A 19,249-nucleotide genomic window follows, 5' to 3' on the forward strand; every position below is an offset into this window, starting at 1 on the left:
TAATTCCTTTGACAGGTTCAGTTTGTTTTTACTATGGTGAGGACTTGTTTGCTGCTACCTCATTCTTCTATACTTCTGTGATGGCTTGGTGGTTAACTACTGTGACTTTGGTGTATAGGGTCTTGGGGGTCACGATCTGCATGGCTGTTTATTTTGTTGATGGGCAGAACAAGGGCCATTGGATACAGAGTGGTTAAGGCACTTTTGTGCATTTGTAAGGGGGTGTGAGTGGGTTTACAAGGTAAGCACTGTTAACCTGCCATCACATCTGCTTACAGAGAGTTAGCTTTAGAATTGCTTAACCAGTGTAGGCATTGTTTAGGTGAAAGGGGGTTACATTCACTTACCAGTGCTTAAATATGCTTACTACTGCTTATTGGTGCTTAAACCTGCTTACTAGTACCTTATTCATTATGACACTGACATCACATGTGCTTTTAAAGCAGTACCCAGTTCAAAAAAATATGTTATTTACTGGGTTATGCAACATAAATATTACTCATAGCACTTTGCCATGGAAATTCTGCTGCAATGGGACTTGAACTGGGAATGCCTACTCATAAGGAAAATGCTCTGTCCACTACACTATTGCTATGCTGCTTCATTTGTATATATGTTCCTTGTTATCCTCTTCAGCCATTTGTTGCCATAGCTAAGCAATGGGACCCCCTGAAACCCACGGTTAACTTTAATGGGATTTTAAAAAAAAATAAAAGGGCATTTTATTTATATATACTGTTGTACACAAGGGGCTGTTGGGGGGATATGGGATCCCTTTGAGTGGTCTCGCCATTTCTTTCCCTTTCTTACTGTTCTGCATTGCAGGGGCATGTATATTCTAAGAGCTCTGCTCTCAAACAGGGCCCCATGCACTCTTACATAGATAGATTAGATTGGGAACTCGGGCACCCCTCATTAATATGCGGGGGCGCTGCCATCTTGCTCCAAAACGGTTTTTTCCATGCTGGACTAAGCTAGTCCTCCCGGAAGATTAGTAAATCGGGGGGTATTTTAAAAAATTACATGCTGAAATAATGGGATGACCGGGGGAGCCTGTCATTTTTTGAATCTTAGGTAAAAAGAAAATAAGTGCCATAGTGTTTTTTTCAGACTTAACATTCTTAACCACATTACCAGTCTATAACCTGTGTTGGCCTAAGAATACTAGCAACAGGTACCTTCCAGAGACCAACTGGTGATATGATGGGGATATCACAGGCATCAGCCTCCAGGGTACTGCACCAGTTCCTGGGTGCCATGTCAGCACATGTCGGTGATCATCTATATTTCCCCAATTCCCGTGAGGAATTGGCCAGCAATATGCCTCTTCCAGCAAATAGCGGAATACCCTGAGGTAGTGGGTGCAATAGACTGCACCATATGCATCAAAGCACCAGCCGGTGAGCGGGTAGGGCATACATCAACCACAAGGGCTTCCCTCCATCAACTGGGTGGTGTGATGCCCAGGGCATAATAATGAATGTGTGTGCGGGTTCCTGGGAGCTACCATGATTCCCACATCTGGCATTTGACAGCTGTACCAGACATTTGCCAAGGGGGACACCCCCACGGACACCTAGTGGGGATGCAGGTTATGCACTGGAGCCGTGGCTGATGACACCCATCAGAAACGCACACACCTGAACAGGAACACCATAATGAGGCACACGCACAACATGTAATGTAATAGAGCATGTGTTTGGGCTGCTCAAGTCATGGTTCCGGTGTCTGGGCACATCTGGTGGAGCCTTGCAGTACACACCAACTACATGTACCCAAATTGTCATGGTATGTGCTATGCTACATAATATGATCTTGCGAAAACAGCTGCAGCAGGACCAGCATAGGGCTGGGCCAAACAACCCCCCACCATTGCCAAGGCCATCACAGGCAGAGCGTAACTCGGAGGAGGAACAACCTGAGCCTGCCCCAGTAGGCAGAAGGAGGAGTGCCCAGTATGCTCTGGCCTTGTCAAAGAGGCAACACATAGCACATACACTGGCTCAATAGGAATCCTGGGAAAGATGCCCCTCTCTGACTCACTCATATAGTAACAGGGATGCCTAACATGACACAACCTGCTCTCAAACATGTCAGGGAAGTGTAATATCCCATCCGACAGAGGCAGTCCAGCAGCACCCCCTGAGGCATGAATGCTATGAGGTAAGTAATGTAACACCATGTACTATATGCACCCCTGAGGACCCTGACTAACATCCTACCCTCAACAAGCATCATGCCACAACATGACAATGAGATGATCGGCCAATTTTTGGAAGTATGCAGTTAGTCAAAGGGATCCAATGTGTGCCAGTCTGGGATGACATGCTGAGCATGACATGATGCACCACCTGCTAGGACCGGGTGCACCTATCAGTGCAGGCTGTATGGATACTGTCAAAGGCTGTTGTTCCCCACAGTGTGCCCTGAATAGGTAAGGCTCAAAACAAAAACCCCATTCCATAGGTGTCAGAAGGGATAAGAATAAGATAAGGGAAAATTTGAAACAGCAAGATGCATGCAGTCTAAACTCACCCAGTATGGAGAAGGGTGATATCTCCCTGTAACAGAAAACTGAGCCAAGGCTCACAACAGCACCCTAACACTACCAGGTTACACCTCATACTGTGCTGTACAGCCTCAAAACATGGAACAAGCTACAAAAGGAGGGTGACTAGCAAGAATTGTCAAGGATAACCACACCCCCATGTTGGTACCACAACAAAAAGCAGCATGGACTAGCCATGGTCAAGTAACAGTGGCTAAAACTGCCCCCCAGTTTATAGCCTGCTACAGACTACTGTCCCAACACCAGGAACTGCACCTGGCCTATGCTGAAATACATGAATATATCAAGTCCTCCAAACCACATTATATTGGGATGACTGAAAATACCCAGACATAGACTGGGAGCATTATGCTATCTCCAAAAAGTGTAGGACAAAAGTTCATAGAATCCAAAAAACCAAAAGGCCCAGGAACAACGTACCACTCCCACAAGAGGGTAAGCATACTGGATGTGATAATCAGCAACATGGGTACTGGATGGCAAGAGAGAAGTGTATTGCTCACTGGAAAAACCAGACCATAGAGAAATCACACTGGATATACAAGACCTGACCACAGTCCCTGGAAAGAAAACCACAGTGGAAAACATGTGTAAAGCAATATTTGCACTCCTCCAAACTGATGTGGAATCCATTAAAGGTCCTGTGCAGGTGCAAAATATGGGCCACACCTCAGAAACTGTAATACAGCCATTCCATGAACACTGCCAGGAATGCTTGGATTATGCAAGCCTAAATTAAAACAAGACACAATGCCATACACAAGGAATCTGGCATGGTGGACACCAGCCATAACCAAACCATGCAAGAGAATGAGGAAGCTACTACATGATAGAGCAAACATAAACAATGAAGTAATCACTGATCAGTAGTATGGCAATAAAATCTGTCCACACATACAATCCACTAAGGCCAGCCACAACAAGTTGAATCGGAATCCTGAGGCAGTGTTACACCTGCCCCAAGTACACAGACAACCCCCAACTACACCCAAGAAATACAAATATATGTGAGAGATGCAACCATCTATCCAAACTGGAGGCTGAGCTCCCTCAACTCAGTACCCCTAAAACTAGTCAGGAGGAGAAGGTAACCACACTCACCAAAAAACACAGTCCCACATAGACCTATCAAACTGCAAACCAAACACATAAACACAGAAAACATTCCGGGAGGCACAAATTACAAAACACACACCAACAGAGGCCTCTAAAGCAGACACCCAATCAAACAACCTCCAAACATAGCACATGCAACACATAGTACACAAAGCTGGTGTGCCAAACAGTCACAGGCCAGAAGGTGAAACAACATGCCTGATACAGTTGTAATAGGTGACTCCATAGTCAGACACACTGCTGCCCCCACACCAGACTGAACAAGGGAAAGGGTACAGTAAGCTGCCTGTAGTCTGCCACAATCCCACATAACAGAAGTATGCAGGTCACACCAAAGCAAGTAGAAATATGATGCAGTATAGTGCATGCTGGTGTGAATGACGTGAGATGTACCGCCCGAGACTGCGTGAAAAGAGACAGAGATGAGCTCTCTGATTATGTAGTCCAGGCGGGTGTGACACTACCTTTTTGCAGCATCCTACCCACCAAGAATAATGCCACAGTACAAACAGGGAATGATCAGTCATAACAAGTGGCACACTTACTGGTGTCATTCCAAGGGGATCCAATGTCTGCTTTGGGATGTCATGCTTGACAAACCATGCAGCTGTTCTTGGGATGGCTTGCACCTGTTACCCCTGGGCATCTGGATATTGGATAAGGCCTTTGCCACCTCCATAGAGCCTTTTGTAGGCAAGGCTAAAAAGACTGACCCACCACCCTAGAAAACATAAGTGGAAAGAAACATAAGGGTAATGCTGACCAATGCCAGATGTGTAAACCCCAATATGGATGCTCCCGGCCATCCCGAGTATGGAGAACATCGATGTCTGTGCAGTGACAGAAACCTGCTGCAAGCCTCCTGACAGCACACCAGCACTACCAGGTTATACCACATATCATGTGTCATGGCCCCAAAACCTGGAACAAAACATAAAAGGAGGTGAGTATCCATATTCAGCACAGACACCCATATGCAGGTAACTGACAATGCACAAGGCATTGGAGTCCACCCATGTGCAACTAACTGTAGGCAAGACTTGCAGTCTGTAGCATGCTACAGACCACACTCTCAACACAGGGAACCCCCCCCCAGCCGTCCTGGAAAACACTGGACAGTATGAATGTCCCACCAAATACCAAACAAGGTACCACAAATTACCACATAGGTGGTAAACCATTATGTATGGAAGGAGTAACCAGGGGCCTAGGGACACAAGTGGACAGTAACCTGTTATGTGACACCCACATTGCCAATGTGGCTAGGAAGACTGTCTACATTTGACACCGTATCAGGAAAGGATTCACATCTACGTCAACAGAGGTCATTGTGCCCCTATACTGTTCTCTTATCACACCCATAATCTAGTACAATGCCTCATATGGGATGTACCTTACCTGACACCTGCAGCAGTTAGAAAGACCTCAAAGGTACCTCACCAAGAGGATAAAGGGTCTCAAATATATGTCATATGCTGCCTGGCTGTAGACACCCCAGCTGAATGCAGTCACATACTGCCTACACAGAGGCATTGCATGCCTGTTGTAGAAGGCCATGCCCAACACAGGAGTAATGGACATGCTGCAGCACAGGAAATCAAAGCCATTGGAGCTGTGAGAGTGAGAGATGTCAACCGCAACAAATAATGGAATAGGGTGTGCTGGTGGGGCAGATACATAAACCAGAGGCCCCCCCCCCCCCGGACCCGAAACCCCCCCCCTGTTTGGCAGAGCCCCCCCCTGACACCCTTCCACAGGAAACTTGCCCAGTGGGTGGGTGATTGTAAATTACACTGGGGTCTTCACTGTGTCATGTCCAGACAGAGGCACAGCAAAGCAAATCATAAATGGCCATAATATTCACATAGCAAGGGGGGGCAAAAGCCACACACACTCTGGCTAGGCTAACAAATGCCCTAGGGTGGATAGCCTAGTATGAACCTATGAACCTATGAAGATACAAATTGTACAGGACACTAAGGATAATCCCAAGGCTTTCCCCAACTGAAGGGAGGAACCATGTTGGGAATTCACAGATATGCTCTGTATCACAGAAATATCACTAAAACACACACATATTGCCAACATACATCCTGACAGGTGCAGTGCAACCCCCCCCCCCAAATGCAGAAAATCTATCCCAGCAGACTGCTGGCCCCCTGACATTGCAGATGCTGAGGTAACAGCCAACATCTACAAAGCAAAACACACAGCAGCAATGGTATGAGATGGTGTCCTGGGCTTAGTGCAACATGGACTCCAAGATGAATGGAATGCCAAATCACACTACTGCTCAATGTCAGCCTTACCACAGAAAATGTACCCAAAGAGCAGTGTACAACAACAGTGGTCCTTCTCAACAAAGGTGTTGCCTGAATGATACTGAAAAAATACTACCCCCGAATCCTGAGAAACTGGTCTGCACAGCTATGGAAAGGATCAGCATGTACAACAGACATAAAGATATTGGGGACCTACTGACACTGGACCCTACCCAGTGTTTTCAATGCAGATCCTGCCCCCAAACATGTTTGACCCAAATTTAAAGAGTCATTAAGGGCATTGATGAGGGCAATGTGGTCCACACAGCGTAGGTGGACCTTGCAAAGGGTTCTATACAATAGCGTACATGTTCATTATAGATAAGCTCACCAGCTTAAATATAAACCCCCATGTCAGTAGAGGGGGTTTCAAACCAGACCAAGGACAGAACAGAAAGGTCAGACATGCTGCAGCCATGTCAGACTACAAACCAGATATAACTGGCATCCCACAAGGCCTGGTCCTGGGGTCTCCCCCCCTGGTATATATGTCCCATAGGTACAGGCAAACATGGAAGGACTGTGTCCAACATGTTTGCAGAGGGCTACAAACTGCTCACCACATATGATCCACCAGCACACAAGCATCCCACAAAAGGGCCACATAGAAACAGACAACTGGTGCCATAGCCATGTCAGCAAGCTAATTGCAGAAAAATGTATAGTCAACCCCCGGAAAACAGTAAGTGCCCACAATTACCACATAGGTGTTAACCCATTATGTAGTTAACATGTAATGAGAGACCTGGGACACAAGGTGATAGATATCCTGCATTGGACAAACATGTGCTGTAGTGTTTACAGAAACATACCATATACCCACCTAATCATGAAGGTCGTCAGATCTAGATAAGGGGAGGTCATTGTGGCTCTGCAGTCATCCTTCATCAGCGGTACAATTGACTACAATAGCCCCTGTCGGATGTAACCCAGCAGAAACCCCCATCAACCATAAAGGCCCCAACAGTACCTCACCAGCAGTATCAAAGAGCTTGCACAGATGCCATGTGTTGCCTGTGTTGCTGGTATCAATAAACATGCTGCACCTTGTACAATCTGAATGGCAGTGAGAGACCTGAACCCCAGCACTGACTTACATAGGACAAGCTGTACTGCATGATCCATAACACAGAAGCCACCCCCACCCATGGGGAACTCCCAGTACAGGCTACCCATAAATCACTTATCAATCTTCCTCAATAGGAATCTTGATGAGTGGATGGGAGATGGTAGCTTTATCCTGGCTATCACTGTCATCTCACAGGTAGACAGAGGCACAGTATACCAACCATGACATATGTCATGGCAAACTCCACTTACAATGTGTGTTTAAGGACAAACACCTCCAACTAGCATTAGACATGGACTAGGGCACATCGCTAGTTTTGCAAATGTACACCTATTTTGTGGAATACACTACCAATGTTGGACAAGCCTGGTTTAAGTAGTTCATATCTGAACAGAATGCAACATGGTCAGATGTACACAACTGCCCCCTAACCAGGCTGTTGTGCCCACTATCAAAAAGTAAAAACAGTGATAGCACTAAAGCCCAGGATACTGTCCACCACAGTCAAAGTACTACTGGTACACTATACAGTACTACAGTGTTTGGTCAGTGTGAAAGGATGTTGACAACTGTATGCAAAGTATCCCATGCAAAAAACTGCAGGCACAGTATAATCCTGTTGTGTTCACACAAAAAGCATTTAAATAACTAAAAACATGACACACAACACACAACCATAAAGGGTGATATTTGTTGAAGTTTACACTCATCCACAAATGTGGTGGGCTGCAGAGTCCAACATATGGAATGCTCACACTGGGCATGCTCACACACTTTGATAAATGAGACATATGTCAGACAACATGCCATGGGAAGGCTGAACTGGGCATGCTCACACACTTAGGCCAATAGCAGTTGGACACACATATCTGGTATTTTTATGTGTTATTCCAGGAACCAACCACATTACAGCAGTCTGCCCAGTGCACACAGTTAAATGGCTACAGAGACATACATGATTAGTGGATCCCTCCCCTATGCAAAAAATCTTCCACAGTTGCACAAGTTGTTCATACAAACAGGGAATGCTATGGCAATAAAGATGTGCAAACAGTCTATCAGCAACAAATAATGTGCATTTGACAATTAAACATATGGGTGTAGAAGGGCAACATTTGGTGTTTGCCCTAGGGAATGACAGCTTAGCCCGAGTGTGCTTGGTGTCTGCCTACAGGATGCACATTCCCTTTCTAAACACCGATGATGTCAGCACCCTATAAGTACAGCAGGGGAAAAGAAACCTCCCAGTAATGGAATAATGTGCTGCCAATTCCTCCAAGTGTCATAACATAGTTAGGTAGGGGTTTGAATCCTGCAAATGTCAGGGGGTGTGTGTGTGTGTGTGTGTGAGGGGGTTGGTGTGTGTAAGTCTGTGGAAAAAATGTCCCTTTGGCAACTAGGAAAAAACACTACAGGATGCACATTCCCTTTCTAAACACCGATGATGTCAGCACTCTATAAGTATAGAGGAGAAGGAAACCCAGTAATGCAATGGGCCCCTGCCAAACCCTCCCTCACAAGTGTTATAACATAGTTAAGGGGTTTGAATCCTGCAAATGTGTGTGGGTGGGGATGGGTGTGTGTGTTTTAGGGAAAAAAATGTCCCTTTGGCAACTGGGAAAAAACACTACAGGATTTCCCCTTTTAAACACCGATGATGTCAGCACCCTATAAGTACAGCAAAAAGAAAACCTCCCCGTAAGAATAGCGCCTGCTAATGTGTCTGTCTCAAGTGTCATAACATAGGGAGGTAAAAGGGTTGATACTGCAAAAGGGAAGTGTGTGTGTTTGTCTGAGGGAGGTTAGGGGTGTGTGCAATTATGTATGAGGGTTATGTCCCTTTGGCAACTAGGAGAACAGACTACAGGATGCACATTCCCCCTTTTTAAACACCGATGATGTCAGCACTCTATAAGTATAGCAGGAGGGAAAACCTCCCAGTAATTTGAATAGTACACTCTGCTAATGGGGCTGTCCCAAGTGTCGTCAGATAGGGGGTTTTAATCCTGCAAATTTGGGAAATGTGTGTTTTTTTGGGTGAGGGGGTTAGTGTTTTTAAAATGTCCCTTTGGCAACTAGGTGAACAGACAACAGGATGCACATTTTTTTAAACACTGATGATGTCAGCACCCCATAAGTACAGCAAGAAAGAAAACCCCAGTAATGTGAATAGCGCACTCTACTAATTTTTATCTCAAAAGTCATAACATAGTTATAGGGGTTTGAAGCCTAAATGGCAAGTGTGTTTTGGCTAAAGGGGGTTAGTGTGCATGAGGACAATGTCTTTTTTGGAACTAGGTGAACAGACTACAGGATGCCCTTTCCCTTTCTAAACACTGATGATGTCAGCACCCCTAAGTACAGCAAAGAAGGAAACCTCCCAGTAATGCGAATAGCACACTCTGCTAATGTGTCCATCTCAGTGTATAACTTAGTAGTAGGTGTTGAATCCTGCAAGTGTGTGTGTTTGGCTAAGGGGGGGTGTGAGGGGAAAAGCCCCCTTTTGGGAACCAGGGGAACAGACCGGATGCACATTTTTTTAAACGCTGATGATGTCAGCACCCCATAAGCAGCAAAAAAGGGGAAAACCCACAAATAATGCAATTGCTCTGTTAATGCTTCCATCTCAAGTTTCATAAAAGTTAGGTAGGGGGTTTTAATCCAAAGTGTGTGTAAGAGAAATGTCCCTTTTTGGGAACTAGGAGAACAGACTACAGGATGCACATTTCCCCTTTTTAACCACTGTTCAGCTGAAGGCCATGGCTCTGGCACAAGTTGTCATTTCTATGATGCCCCTTTGGAAGATGTTTTTGTGGGGTGGAGTCGATTATGGTGGCCAGTTAGCAGTCATCTGCAAATTTTGGGCAGCCACAGTCCGTGGGTTGGCCTGTACCTCCAATAAATATATAAACAAGAGAGGTCCCAGGACTGAGCCTTGTGGGACACAAAGGGAACTGTTTGGGTCTGGCATGGCTCCAGCAATTCTAACCATGTGGGTTCTGTCCTTTAGCCACTGTGCAATCCATTTAGTGACATAGGGGTTAATTTAAGCTGGTGAGCTTTCAGAATGCCCAAGTTTGTTGTGAATGCTTTTTCAGGTCCAGGTAGGCTGTGTGAACCACCCCCCCATCAATGGCCTTGGTGACTGTTTCAAAGAAATCAACCAGGTTAAAAACCCGGAGTGCTGGTGTGCTCTCAGTAGCCCTGAACCAGGCATCTGTTACTGCACAGATATCGATGTTCTCCATGCCAAGGAGTGTTTTGGGTGCATGCATCTGGAGGTTTAGACTTCTGGCGTTGGGTAGCATTACTCTTAGTTTCTTATCCCTTTTGATACCTATGAAGGTGGGTTTGTCATTTGAGCCTTGCCTAACATAGGCACTATGGGGGTAGCAAGAGCCTTTGCCAATATCTGAAAGCCCAGGGTGACAGGTGCAGGGGCCCTAGGGCAGGTAGTTCAACAGAAGATGAATATGTGAAGGTGTAGTGCCTGTAATTTGTTAGCAGTAGCATATATGACTGCTCATGTGGTCACATGCCAGGTAAGTCATATGCACTTTTCACAGGCAATGTACATGTGAACAGGACAAACAGTGACATCCTGTCAAGTGGGACATGGACATACATATAGGGATGCAGATGGCACTAGGGGTCCACAGAAGCTCTATAACTATGCATTGCAGGGGGATCAGTATTCCCGGGTAATTGCGCAAACATGATGCAAAAAAACTACAGTAAACAGGGCTGCATGTAGTCCATTGTACAACAAACAAGCTGTACCAGTTCCAGTAGGTAACACTGCAAATATGCAGGCACTATGCACATGTAATGGAAATACAGGGGCAGATGGCTAGGGTCCAGTCTCAGTGCACACAATGTACAGACCATGTACTGTCAGGATGTACAATAACTGGATGGAAACCCATGTGCTCATACCTGCAGTAATACACATGTCAAATAACAGACACTGAGCCTTCCCCTCAGTGGTTCCATACTTAGTAGGATGTATGCACCTGGCCTGCCACCACAGTATCCCTGACATGTATGGGGGCTCTCCCTCCTGTGACAGTTAGTTTTGTGTGTTGGGGCTGTCTAGCATGGTATGAGATGTGACATGCAGTGCTAGGGGGCTCCTGTGTGTCCTGACCAGGGGTAGAAATGCACACATATCAACATCCTCAAACATCTGCATTGCAGAGTCCAGTGTGGGCAACATGCCACTTTCAATTTACATGTCCATCATTGTGTATTACAAATTCATTACCATCCCTGTGCTACCTATGTATGTAGCCCTGTTGACATCATTACCACCAGTATGCCCAAAATGTGCAGATGATACACTATGGTACTTACCATGGGGGTAGACAACAGGACATGACAATCACACACTTACGCATCAGGCATGCTGTGATATACCCCAAAAATTCAGCACACAGTACGTTAACAACATGATACTATTACTAAAATCTATGTGGTCACCCTGTGCATCAGCAACATTTTAAACCCGTACCTGCACAGTTGTTACAGATTCAGGAGGTGGCACAGTTTCATCATATGCACAGGGTGTGAACTTGGTATGCCTGAGTCAGCCACCATACCACCAATTGACATGTATGTGTATGTGTGTTGGTGAGGGACAGCAGTAGAAGGTGGGGAATGTTGATGCAGGGGTGCGGATGCAGCCCTAGGTGTTGTCAATTTTCATTTTGATGGATGCACACAGTTCCACTTTATGGCTGCCATATACTGGTGTTTGTGGACAGCCACAGACTGTACCGCCAGGTCATACAGATCAGTGTTCTGGCCACGGACACTACCTGTGCCTTGCAGGGGGCAAGGACCCTATCCAGTACCAACCCAGACTGGGTACTTTATCAGAAGCAGGGGTTTCACACAGATCCCTTTGGGGGCCAGAACCCACGGGTCTCCTGGGCGGGGTTTTATGAAACAGACCCAGCATTACTGGGGCTGCTGCTGGCACTAGGGCTGATGTTGTCGCCCGCCAGCTGCTGCTGTTGTTGGCATACGCCGCCATGCCCCAACCGCCCACCATTGCCCTGGCCTACATGTAGTTGTGGCCGGGGCAATATGTACAACGCTTTTATGACATCAGTGAAATCATGGATGGAGCCGCAATGCCCTACTGCAGTCATGGCTGTGCGACATGCTGTCAACTCCCCAAACCCCGTCTGGTGTAGTTTCCCTCATGTGCCCGCATGATACCCAAAAATGCTAGGTTGTAAGACCTCTGTGGGGGCCCGACACATCAGGGTGCTCCCAGAACCCCCGGACATCTGTCTTTTGGTACCATCTCTGGGGCCCTGCCCATCTGGTCTGTGGGGGGCATGTGCCACAGTACCACATTACCCTGGTCAATGCCCACTGTATGCTTTCCCTCACCTGGGACAAAAAAGGGTGATTGGCAGGATAACTGTGCATTTCACAGCTGTGTACTTTAAACCTGACAAAGGGGGACCCTGGCATATTTTCCCGTGTTTCACAAAGTCATCATTACAGTACCCAGGCACCATTCAGGTTCCCGCACAACCCCGAGCAGCACCCGAACCTTGGGGGGGCAGGGAAAAACATTTACAAAGTCTCACATTACCAGTTAAAACCATGCACAATGCACACATGCACAGGTGCCCCATGCACACATGCACAGGTGCCCCATGCACATTCCACATGCCCCATGCACATGCACACCCGCACACCTGCACAGGTACATTTACCTGCACACATGCACAAAATAAAATGGCCCGGTGCACACAAAGCACATCCCCTGCACAGGTTTCACACATGCACAGGGGCACACAAAACATCAACATGCCCCAGGTGCACAAAATGCACACTACAAGGGGACATGCAAATGCACATACACATGCACATGCCCCGCCCCATGCCCCATGCACATGCACTGCACAGGGGCCCCATGCCCCCAATGCACACATGCACACATGCACATGCACACACATGCACACATGCACATGCACTGCACACATGCACAAGCACACAATTTTCACCTTTTTCAAAACACACAGGGCCCCCACATGCAAAAAAAGGGACATGGGCCGTCAACATCAAAACATTACATGAAAAACATTTTACCCCTTTTAAGGCTCATTGCTGATACCCAAACCCAGACCAAAAAACCTCATGGGGAAAAAAGGCCCCTTTTCTAAATAGAAAAGGGCATTTACAACATTTACAGGAATTTTTAATAACCTTCACCAAAAAAAAGGTAAGGGTGGCATTCCTGTTAATACCAGGGGACCGCAACTAAAAATAATTCCTGGGGACAAATGTCCTTGTTCTGGTATATACAGGTCGTTGTTCAACTGGGCCCTTTTTCCCGGTAGCCCCCCGCTAATATTGAGGAACCCCCACCTTTTCCTTAAAACTGGGACAGGTTTTTAAAACCCAAGGCACCCTCAAACAAAGCATTTAAATACCCGGTCCAAAAGCAACTTATTCTATGGGCAAAAAATTCCTACCGGTTCACTTCTTCCCCGCTGTCCGGGTTTCCCCAAATGCATTTTCGCTTTTTGTTCGGGGGAATTTTGGACCAAATACACTCATGAGTTTTGTCCCTCCATTGGGGATTTTTGGGTTTTTGGGGGAAAACCCTGTAAATGGGCCTTGTGTCCCAGAACGGCAACAGTTTTCCCCTCCATTGCCATTAAAATTATGAACCCAACAGGGGGCACCCCTCACTCTTTTGGAATCTAGGAATTGGGATATCATTCATCCCATATTGCCCCCCCTATCCTTTTACCACCAAGACAATAAATTATAAAAACAAAAGATAATTTTACGAACATAATTTAAAAAATACCCACTAAGTACATTAATTTTTTTACACAAAGGCCCCTTTTAAAGGGAAATCAAATGCAATAAAAAAACCCCCCCAATTCAAAAAACACCCGGGCGGTCCCCCCTCAATTTTTATTCTGGGTACCAAACAACATAAATTTCACTGAACACACCACAATTTTTTCAAATTTGGGGGAATTTCAAAGGGTCAGATCCCCCCTTTTTCCCCCAAAAAAAAAAAATGGTTTTCCCAATTATTAACCCCCTTTTAAAACAAAAATTTTCCATTTTAGACAAAAGACAAAGCAAAAATGAATTTTAACCCCAATTGGTAGACCAAGGGCACTTCCAAAAATTTAAGGAAGGGAAACACATAAATAAAAAAAACCCCATGAACATTTAAAACCTGACTACAGGATATGTATGACACTGGCCACAGCAGGGTTACTCCAAAGGGGCCCCCAAATACCAATACAATCAACACAATCATTTCAAAATACAATACTTACAATATGCATTGTGGGACTACAGCAGGCCCCTGTTTTGCTCCCCCATTGTACACTGTATTGGGTCCTGCTGCTGTCACACCTTACACATGACTCATATGGCATATTACCCATCTGACAAAATTCAGCAGGGGTGTGTGACATGTTATAGTCTTTTTCTTAAAACTGTGTGGTTTTTTTGCAGGGTATGTCTTATCTGTGGGGGGCTTTTCCTCCACATGTACCTTTATTGGGTACTGGGGCACACACAGACATTTTTGTGGATGGGTGGGTGTTACATGGGTTTTTAATCTTTCATGGGTGACTTTCATATGAAACCGGGAGTGGGAACCCTTGGGTAGATATGTGTACTCTGTTGGGGTTTTCATCACTTGGAAAATTTTTTGAGGCATTGTCACAGTGTTGTACATGTCACTTTTCCTTTTTCCATATCTGTAGCTGTCATGGGATAATGGCATCCATTATTTTGGGAGGGACCATCTGTATGCTGACAATGTTTTTGGGTGACACAACCATGTCATATTCCAGGTTTTTCCCCGTAATTCATTCCCCCTTTAAATTTTTGACCCTGTTTCACCTACACCTTTTTAAGTGGTGGGGGTAATTTTCCCTTTTAAATGGTGTATGTTTGGGAAGTGGGAGGGACTGTTTTGCACTGGTGTTACTCCATTTTTCACCAAACACCTTTTTGCCCAAAACTTGTACACATGGGCCCCACCAGGGGAAAAAACCTTCCTTTTTCCTCTTTAATATAAAAATGGGATGTAATTTAAAAAACATGATGAATATAAATATATTAATATTAATATAAATAATAAATATTAAAAACTGTAACAAAAATTTTCAACCCCATTTAATTGATGACAATTTTTGCAAGGGGTGTGGAAACAAAAAATGAAATAAAAAGAGGGAAAAGGGGGAAAAAGGCCCGTTTTTGAAGGCTTCAATACAAGTTTACCCCAAAATTTTCAGGCCCGGTTTTCCCAAAGTTTTGTACACCCCCTTTCTATATTGTATGTGGGCATTTCAAAAGGTACAAAATTATTTAATCTTTATGTTTCCAACTTCTTTCATGTAAAAGGGTTTAAAATGTATTTTAATAAATATAAAATTTTAATAAATATTTAAATATGTTGACATAAAAATTTATGATGGGTTTTTTAAATGTTTGTTTAACCCTAAAAAAAAAAAACCAAAATGGGGGTAAAAAAAAAAAGAAAATTTTTTTAAAAGGCACAAATTTAAAAACCCAACTTGGGGTTTTTGGGCCCCTAGTGCCCAATACAAATTTTATGTAATTTGGTGTTTCTTTGAAAACCCCCCCTTTTTCAACCAAAAATACTTGGTACAGCCAATTTTAAATTGGGGGGTTCCAGTAGAGACCTTTAAAAGTATTACTTTTAAATTTTTGTTTGGGGACAGGTGCCCTTTTTTTTTTTTTTCCTGGGTGGTATTCCCCGGGGGGTTGGGCAGCTTTAGGTGGTTGGGGGGTTGCGAAAAAAAAATTTGTTTGTGGGGCGCAATTGGGGGGAGGGTTTTTCCGGCCCTGGCCCCTGGCCTCTTTCCCCCCTGGCGTTCCACGTTTCCCTTCCCCCCAGGGGGCTGGTTTGGGGTGTGTGGCGGGAACAGGGATATTTTGTAGGTACTGAAAAGGGGCCCCGGATGGCCCCTCACCAATTGGTTAGGAGGGATTTTTCCCCCAATTGCAGAGGGGGACCCATTGCAGGTTCCACCCCCCATTTGGAAAAGGGCCAAAAAGGGGGTGGATAGGCCCTGCCCTTTCCCCCGGGGGTTTAAGGGGGGGGGAACCCCCCTTTTCCCCGTGGCCCCTGTTTTGTTATGTAAAGGTTTGGGTTTTCTTAAAAATTTTCCCTTGTTGTAAAAATTAAATTCCCCATTCCCCCCCAGTTTCCCCTTTTAAAAACGTGTAAAAGTAATTTTAAAAAAACCTCCCAAAAACTGAAGGGTTTTGTGGCCCCTTTTATTTGTTGCACGTTTCTAAGGCTTCAAAAAATTTGCCCCAAAAAAGTCCCCTTTTTTGTATTTCCTCCATTTTTCCTGGGTGGGGAATTTTGGTTTAGGGGGGGTTTTATTTTCCAAAAACAATTACATTGGAATTTGTAATTGCTAAGGGGGGGTTTCACATATGTTCTCCAGGGGTTTGGGTTGAAACTATTTAATTTGATAGGCTGTTACGGCCCAAACTTTTAATTCATTTTATGGGGCCTTTATAAATTCATATCAGTTTGGGGGATACCCATTTAAAAATTTTTTTTATGCTTGCAAATTGGATGTTTTTTTATCAGACAAAATTATTCTCATTTTCCCGGGGCCAAACCCAATTTTGGGAAACTTTCCCGGGTCCAAATTTAACCCAATTTTCTGTTTTTTTTAACCCCCTTTTTCTGCCTACTGTTTGTACATTTCACATGGAGTCTGTGGGCATCCCTGTAAGTCATTCACTGTTGCTATGTCTAGGCTCTTAACTATTCAAATATGGCGGTGTCAGACCCGTCATGTGTACAGATATTTGCAGGTTGTCCACATTTCTGCCTCATATTTTGGTCAATATCTCATGCACAGATTTTTCTGGCAAATCACTCTGGGCTCAAGTCAGAATATGGTGACAAACATTCAAGTTTCAGACTTCATACCCTTCCAAACATCCCACAAAGTGCAGACCCTGTTACTCTCTGAACTGTCTGCTTTTGTTGTAACATTATTTGTAATGTGTCCCTGGTTTTGGGTCTTTGCTCCACATATTTTATTACTTGGTCCAGATGTGTTCCTGTAAGAGGTTGTGGGGTATGGGCAGTGATTATCCTGCTGTGAGTATGTGTGTGGCTTGCAATGTGCTATAGTGACATTATTACCTACTAGCTTCCAACTAGCATGGCTGTTTCTGTTCACACACCACTATTATGGAAATCCACTAGTTTTGATAGTAATTCTAAATGGCATGCTTTGTGTACTACACATCTATATTCCCTTTACATTCATTCATACTATTGCATGATATATTTATTTTAGCACAATGTTCTTGTATAAGAGTCATGGCTTAGTGGTAAGTCATGCCGACTACTGTTTCCAAGGTCCTGGGTTCAGGACTGACAGTGGGAATTTATTTTGCTTTTGAACTGAGTACAGGACCTGTCAATCAAATTGACTAAGGCACTTTTAAGCAGTTGTAACTGAGTTAGCGCTGGTTTGCGCGGAGCTCACGCATGCGCCCTGGCGGTTAGCTCCGCACACACAAGCGCACACCCGCTTACAACCGCTTAAACGTGCTTACTCTTGCGCACACCCATGCTATTTTCTTTGAAAGAAAAGAAACTGGGGAGACAGGAAAGTGGTGAAAAAGGGGTCACAAAGAGGGTAAGACAGTAGAGAAACAAGCTTGGGATGTGCAGGAGGGATGTAGGTAAGGCCCATAGCTGCCCATTTCTTCATCAGCAACAGCTGTGCATATGTATGTAATTTGGTGTGACATTTGAAACCTTCCACCCCTGAGAGAGGTGTCAGGACAACAATAATACTTGTTGTACAGCCAATTGTAATTGATAGGTTCCATGTCCAGCAGACATGTGTGCGGAATAGGCAGCTATGTATGGGGCTTAATTTTTTTATGGGTACAGAGTGCCCCTTTTTTTTTTTTTTCAGGTGAGAGTGGTATGTCAGGTGAAGGAAGTCGGTACAGCTGGGGAGGTAGGTTGGGTAGGTAAACAGACAAGACAAACAAGACGCATACAGGGGTAGTGTATGACACATGTGGGGAGTTACGCAATTGACGGGGACGGAGGTTTGGATATTCAGAGCCCATGAGCCCACAGATAGCAACAGTGGAACTGATATCCCCACCCATAGGCAGTTGCCACTGTTCCTTCACTGCCCAGGATGGGGCTGTGCTGGGGGCTGTGTAGGCAGGGCAACAGGCATGCCAGTTAGTTGCGCCACCCATGCCTCGAGCTGGCGTAGGGGCTCGAGAACAGAGTCCCGAATCTCCCTACGCACCACAGTCCGGACGCTATGGAGGGTGATTGGTGGTTGTCCTCCGGCCACACTTGCAGAGGGGGGCGAGCCCCATCCCCTGCAGCGCTTCCACCTGCAGGTGGCACAGGGCCACCGGAGGAGGGTCCGAACTCGGCACTAGTGCCAGGTGCACTTGCCAGCTGAGGTGGGAGAGGTGGGTCCGCAGGAACCTGCCTTCCTGTTGTCCTATGTTTTGCATTATGTCATGACAGTTTGGGTTAGTGACATATAATACCATTCACAATTAGTTGTAACAGCATGCATTAGTATTCCCATTAACCAAACACCCAGATATTCACACCATTGAACAGCGTGCATAACACATGCATAATTTGAACAGAAATACACAGTCCAACAACATGCAGGGTTAATTGATGGCAACAGGCCATCAGGTGTGGATGTATGAACAGGGCAGATGCATCAACGGACATGCAAATATATATGATCCAACAGGACAAACGTCGAGGGGTGTTAATTGTGATTGCACATACCATTTTCATGTGGAATGGGTTATATGTGGTTATAGGGTGGGGTAAAGAAAGTAATATTAACACCTTCGAATAACAATACATATGCTGTACATTTGTAATAGCTACAGTTATATACACACTACTGTTCTAACTACAGTTTCCTATATGATAACTATTTCAACTTGGTGATAGGACTGTTACTGCAACATCAATATACATTTTATGGTTCTTCATACACATTCATATCTAGCTTTGTTCAGCTACATCATCCTGCTACATTTGCTTTATATAGCTGTAGACAAGTGTGGATGTTTGGTATATCAGACAAACATCCTATCTGCATATTGCAGACTGAG

Source organism: Protopterus annectens, chromosome 8.part0 (genome assembly GCF_019279795.1).
Source record: "Protopterus annectens isolate FY-2018-M chromosome 8.part0, PAN1.0, whole genome shotgun sequence".
Lineage (NCBI taxonomy): Eukaryota > Metazoa > Chordata > Ceratodontiformes > Protopteridae > Protopterus > Protopterus annectens.